The following is a 6,000-nucleotide window of genomic DNA, read 5'->3' on the forward strand; positions in this document are numbered from 1 at the left end:
CTCCTGATTTTTCTATGATCCAACAGATGTTGGCAATTTGATCTCTGGTTCCTCTGCCTTTTCTAAATCCAGCCTGAACATCTGGAGTTCACAGTTCACGTACTGTTGAAGCCTGGCTTGGAGAATTTTGACCATTTCTTTGCTAGTGTGTGAGATGAGTGCAATTGTGCGGTAGTTTGAACATTCTTTGGCATTGCCTTTCTTTGTGATTGGAATGAAAACTGACCTCTTCCAGGTCGGTTTTCTGATACCCCTATCTCCCTTCTTGTTGCAAGCTTTCTACTACTTCACCTTTCTGAGTCTCCTCTCACAGATGGGAAAGAGATTGAACTAAGTTCATTTGTACCAGGGTACTAGTACAGGAGTCCTTAGGATCCCCCCTCTCCCAGACAAGAGAGCATCTCTCCAGGGCAGTGCTGGGCCACCCAATGAGCAGAGTAGGTAGCTGCTTGGCTTTCAGTAAAGCTCTGCTCTTCCAAGTCTTTCCAGAGTTTTCTGGAGAAATCCGAACTTTGTTGGACTCCTTTTCCTTTGTTTCACAGGTTGGTATTATTTTTATTTGGAATCACATATGAGAAACACCATCTTTTCAATGCTTAAGACCTTGAAGTTGCAACTCCTTCCCTGACAGGGGCTTTATGGGCACATCTGAGGCCTTGGTCCTAACATCACCATCCAGGGAAGCTATTTTTATGGTAAGAATTCTGAGCTATGAAGAATCAGAGGAGGTTGTAGAGATAAATGATGCTAAAACTTGCAAAATAAGGTGAATTTAATCTGGATGGGTTTCCTCATAAAATTCTACTTGCTTTCTAGGGGTATCCCAATCTATAAACTTTGTGGACACTATTTCTGGAAGATGTTCTATGTAAAAGAAGTTCTGTGGTCAAATAATTTGGGGAAATATTGCACTTTCTATCTCCCTTTAAAAGACATATGATGTACATTAATATATTAGATCCTCCATGAAGTCCTGCAATAAAGGAACTGGTGTAACTTAAATGTATATAATCACAGCAAGAAAAAATTTAAATCAAGTAACATGTGTTAATATCCTGCAATATTGTGTGGCACACATATTGAAAAATGCTACCCCATGAACAGTATGAAAAGGCAAAAAGATAGGACACTGAAAGATGAATTCCCCAGGTCGGTAGGTGCCCAATATGCTACTGGAGATCACTGGAGAAATAACTCCAGAAAGAATGAAGGGATGGAGCCAAAGCAAAAACAACACCCAGTTGTGGGTGGGACTGGTGATAGAAGCAAAGTTCGATGCTGTAAAGAGCAATATTGCATAGGAACCTGGAATGTTAGGTCCATGAATCAAGGCAAATTGGAAGTGGTCAAACAGGAGATGGCAAGAGTGGACATCGACATTCTAGGAATCAGTGAACGAAGATGGACTGGAATGGGTGAATTTAACTCAGAAGACCATTATATCTACTACTGTGGACAGGAATCCCTTAGAAGAAATGGAGTAGCCATCACAGTCAACAAAAGAGTCCGAAATGCAGTACTTGGATGCAATCTCAAAAACAACAGAATGATCTCTGTTCGTTTCCAAGGCAAACCATTCAGTATCACGGCAATCCAAGTCTATGCCCTGACCAGTAACGCTGAAGAAGCTGAAGTTGAACAGTTCTGTGAAGACCTACAAGACCTTCTAGAACTAACACCCAAAAAAGATGTCCTTTTCATTATAGGGGATTGGAATGCAAAAGTAAGAAGTCAAGAAACACCTGGAGTAACAGGTAAATTTGGCCTTGGAGGACAGAATGGAGCAGGGCAAAGGCTAATAGAGTTTTGCCAAGAGAATGCACTGGTCATAGCAAGCACCCTCTTCCAACAACACAAGAGCAGACTCTACACATGGACATCACCAGATGGTCAACACCGAAATCAGATTGATTATATTGTTTGCAGCCAAAGGTGGAGAAGCTCTATACAGTCAGCAGAAACAAGACCGGGAGCTGACTGTGGGTCGGATCATGAACTCCTTATTGCCAAATTCAGACTGAAATTGAAGAAAATGAAGAAAACCACTAGACCATTCAAATATGACCTAAATCAAATCCCTTTTGACTATACAGTGTAAGTGAGAAGTAGATTTAAGGGACTAGATCTGATAGACAGAGTGCCTGATGAACTATGGATGGAGGTTTGTGACACTGTACAGGAGACAGGAATCAAGACCATCCCCAAGAAAAAGAAATGCAAAAAGCAAAGTGGCTGTCTGATGAGGCCTTTCAAATAGCTGTGGAAAGAAGGGAAGCAAAAAGCAAAGGAGGAAAGGAAAGTTATACCCATTTGAATACAGAGTTCCAAAGAATAGCAAGGAGAGATAAGAAAGCCTTCCTCAGCGATTAATGCAAAGAAATAGAGGAAAACAACAGATTGGGAAAGACTAGAGGTCTCTTCAAGAAAATTAAAGATACCAAGGGAACATTTCATGCAAAGATGGGCTCGATAAAGCACAGAAATGGTGTGGACCTAAGAGAAGCAGAAGATATTAAGAAGAGGTGGCAAGAATTCACAGAAGAACTGTACAAAAAGATCTTCACGACCCAGATAATCACGATGGTGTGATCATTCACCTAGAACCAGACATCCTGGAATGTGAAGTCAAGTGGGCCTTAGGAAGCATCACTACGAACAAAGCTAGTGGAAGTGATGGAATTCCAGTTGAGCTATTTCAAATCCTGAAAGATGACGCTGTGAAAGTGCTACACTCAATATGCCAGCAAATTTGGAAAACTCAGCAGTGGCCACAGGACTGGAAAAGGTCAGTTTTCATTCCAATCCCAAAGAAAGGCAATGCCAAAGAATGCTCAAACTACTGCACAATTGCACTCATCTCACATGCTAGTAAAGTAATGCTCAAAATTCTCCAAGCCAGGCTTCAGCAATACGTGAACCGTGAACTTCCAGATGTTCAAGCTGGATTTAGAAAAGGCAGAGGAACTAGAGATCAAATTGCCAACATCCGCTGGATCATCGAAAAAGCAAGAGAGTTCCAGAAAAACATCTATTTCTGCTTTATTGACTATGCCAATGCCTTTGACTGTGTGAATCACAACAAACTGTGGAAAATTCTGCAAGAGATGGGCATACAAGACTACCTGACCTGCCTCTTGAGAAACCTGTATGCAGGTCAGGAAGCAACAGTTAGAACTGGACATGGAACAACAGACTGGTTCCAAATAGGAAAAGGAGTACGTCAAGGCTGTATATTGTCATCCTGCTTATTTAACTTATATGCAGAGTACATCATGAGAAATGCTGGGCTGGAGGAAGCACAAGCTGGAATCAAGATTGTCGGGAGAAATATCAATAACATCAGATATGCAGATGACACCACCCTTATGGCAGAAAGTGAAGAAGAACTAAAGAGCTTCTTGATGAAGGTGAAAGAGGAGAGTGAAAAAGTTGGCTTAAAGCTCAACATTCAGAAAACTAAGATCATGGCATCCAGTCCCATCACTTCATGGTAAATAGATGTGGAAACAGTGTCAGACTTTGTTTTTTTGGGCTCCATAATCACTGCAGATGGTGATCGCAACCATGAAATTAAAAGACGCTTATTCCTTGGAAGGAAAGTTATGACCAACCTATACAGCATATTAAAAAGCAGAGACATTACTTTGCCAACAAAGGTCCCTCTATTCAAGGCTATGGTTTTTCCAGTGGTCATGTATAGATGTGAGAGCTGGCCTATAAAGAAAGCTGAGCACCAAAGAATTGATGCTTTTGAATTGTTGTGTTGGAGAAGACTCTTGAGATTCCCTTGGACTGCAAGGAGATCCAACCAGTCCATCCTAAAGGAGATCAGTCCTGGGTGTTCATTGGAAGGACTGATGTTGAGGCTGAAGCTTCAATACTTTGGCCACCTGATGCAAAAAGCTGACTCATTTGAAAAGACCCTGATGCTGGGAACGATTGAGGGCAGGAGGAGAAGGGGATGGCAGAGGATGAGATGGTTAGATGGCATCACCGACTCGATAGACATGGGTTTGGGTGGACTCCGGGAGTTGGTGATGGACAAGGGAGACCTGTCTTGTTGCGGTTCATTGGGTCGCAAAGAGTCGGACATGACTGAGTGAGTGAACTGAACTGATCTGAGCCAAGTATTTGTTTCTTTTGTGGAGAGGAGGTTGGTGGGGGACACAGTGTTTTAAAAAGAGACTTTTGCACATATCCAGTCAGGTAAATCAATGTTGTCTTGTCAACTGGGCAAAATGAAATAGCAACCAACTCCAGTGTTCTTGCCTGGGAAATCTCATGGACAGAGGAGCCTAGCAGGCTACAGTTCACGTGGTCACAAAAAGTCAGACATGACTGAGCAACTAACACTTTCCTTTCTTTCTTGTCAACTGACTTATTTGATGGGAGCAGTAAATTTGCGTGCTGATTCCCAGAATTCACACTCATGTGATTTCATGATAAAGCATTAGTTGGCATGCTTTAAAACATCAGTTAACATTTCTTTCTCTCCCTTCCCAGGGTATTCACCAGTAGATGATGGCAAGGTCAAGTGACTCCTGTTGACAGTGCATTTTTATGGGCTTCTGTCAGCAAAACATTACCTGCACTAACCAAATGAGTCTACAAACGGACAAGCTGAACACATCATATTGAAAGAACATATGTTCTCACTTTATAACACAGCTTGAAGAGCTAATTTTACTGTCTACTGGTTATTAAAAAAAAAAAAAACTTTCAGGTTCAATAAGGATTCAGGGGAGAGGTACTGGGAGAAGCAAAGAAAGGGAGGGGAAAAAAAGTCATGTTATCAAAACTGACCACTGCTCCATTCTCTCTTCTCCAAGATTCCTTCCTTCTCTCAAACAAAATCTCTGAGTGTGTCTGCTTCTTTAACTCCCACCAGGAGCCTACAGCTTGGCAGGGGAATGTTTCCACTTTAATGCTCCCTACTTAGAGCCCTTCATCAGAATCACTCCCATTGGACTGGGAAACTGATAAAGATTTCAGCCTAAGCTGGAGGCAGGGAAGATGGGGCTCCTGGTTAATCAAAACTCTGTTTCACCAAAGAAGTAGTAACATCTGTTGTGAACGTGAACATTTTGTCCTCTCAGAATTGCTCTTTTTTTCTCTTTTCCTTCCTTCATTAATATGTGTGTGTGTGTGTGTGTGTGTGTATGTGTGTGTGTGTGTTTACTTAGCTGCACCTGGTCTTAGTTGAGGCATGTGGGATCTAGTTCCCGACCAGGGATGGAACTTAGGCCCCATGTGCTTTGAGAGTGCAGAGTCTTAGCCACTGGGTCACCAGGGAAGTCCCCTTCATTTTTAAAAAAACAGAAATTTCGGGTCCACAGCCTTATTCGTACAGTGGCTCTCATGGGATTATTACTACTCTCCGCTCCTCTGCTCCCCAGTCCCCTCCTGTCCTGTTTCTCTGCGGCCTGTCAATCTCCTGATTCCAGCTCCTGTAGCTGCCACAGCCAGCTTCAGGCTCAAGGAGAAAGAAGGCCTCCTGTGCTTCTGGGAAATAAATTACCCTTCCCTCCCCTGCACACCAGGGTGAGTGAGAAAATGTGGCCAGCATTGGTTCAGTGCTTACTAGATGCCAGGCACTGTGCTAATAAGCACTTTCTGTATATTTTCTTATTTCATCCTATTTCCATTTTATAGATGAGAAAACTCAGGTTCACAAAGGTAGTAAGTTGCCCAAGATTACATGCTGTAAGTGACAAAGCCAAGATTTGAAGGCTGACGCCAGTTTTGTATTCCTAACCACTGTTGTAAATTCATTCATTCAACAAATGTTCCAGGCAGTGTTCCAGTACTGGGGATGCAGAGGTGGGAAAAAAAGAATTGACTCTTTCCTCATGCAGCTTACATTTTAATGAGCAGACAGAAAATGCACAACAGAGCATATAATGTTAGGTGCTTGTAAGAAAACAAAAGCAGGGTAAAAGGCTGGAAAAATGGGGAGGGGCTGCTGCTCTGTACAGAGGGAGTAGTCAAGGAAGGCCGGGG

General features: G+C 42.5%; 1 protein-coding gene across 2 annotated transcripts in view; it reads left to right on the forward strand.

The window, feature by feature from the left end:
• Positions 1-4,853, forward strand: part of LMLN (leishmanolysin like peptidase) — a 104,744-nt gene extending 99,891 nt beyond the window's left edge. Inside the window, exons 24-25 of one of the 2 annotated variants that reach the window (XR_014077280.1) lie at positions 543-695; positions 4,504-4,853. The gene's annotated coding sequence lies outside the window, so the exon portion shown is untranslated. The remainder of the gene's footprint in view (positions 1-542; positions 696-4,503) is intronic. The other variant, XR_014077282.1, reaches the window with a different exon arrangement.
• Positions 4,854-6,000: the final 1,147 nt, after the last annotated feature.

The sequence above is a fragment of the Giraffa tippelskirchi genome, chromosome 2 (assembly GCF_054371585.1).
Source record: "Giraffa tippelskirchi isolate mGirTip1 chromosome 2, T2T-mGirTip1v1.2.pri, whole genome shotgun sequence".
Lineage (NCBI taxonomy): Eukaryota > Metazoa > Chordata > Mammalia > Artiodactyla > Giraffidae > Giraffa > Giraffa tippelskirchi.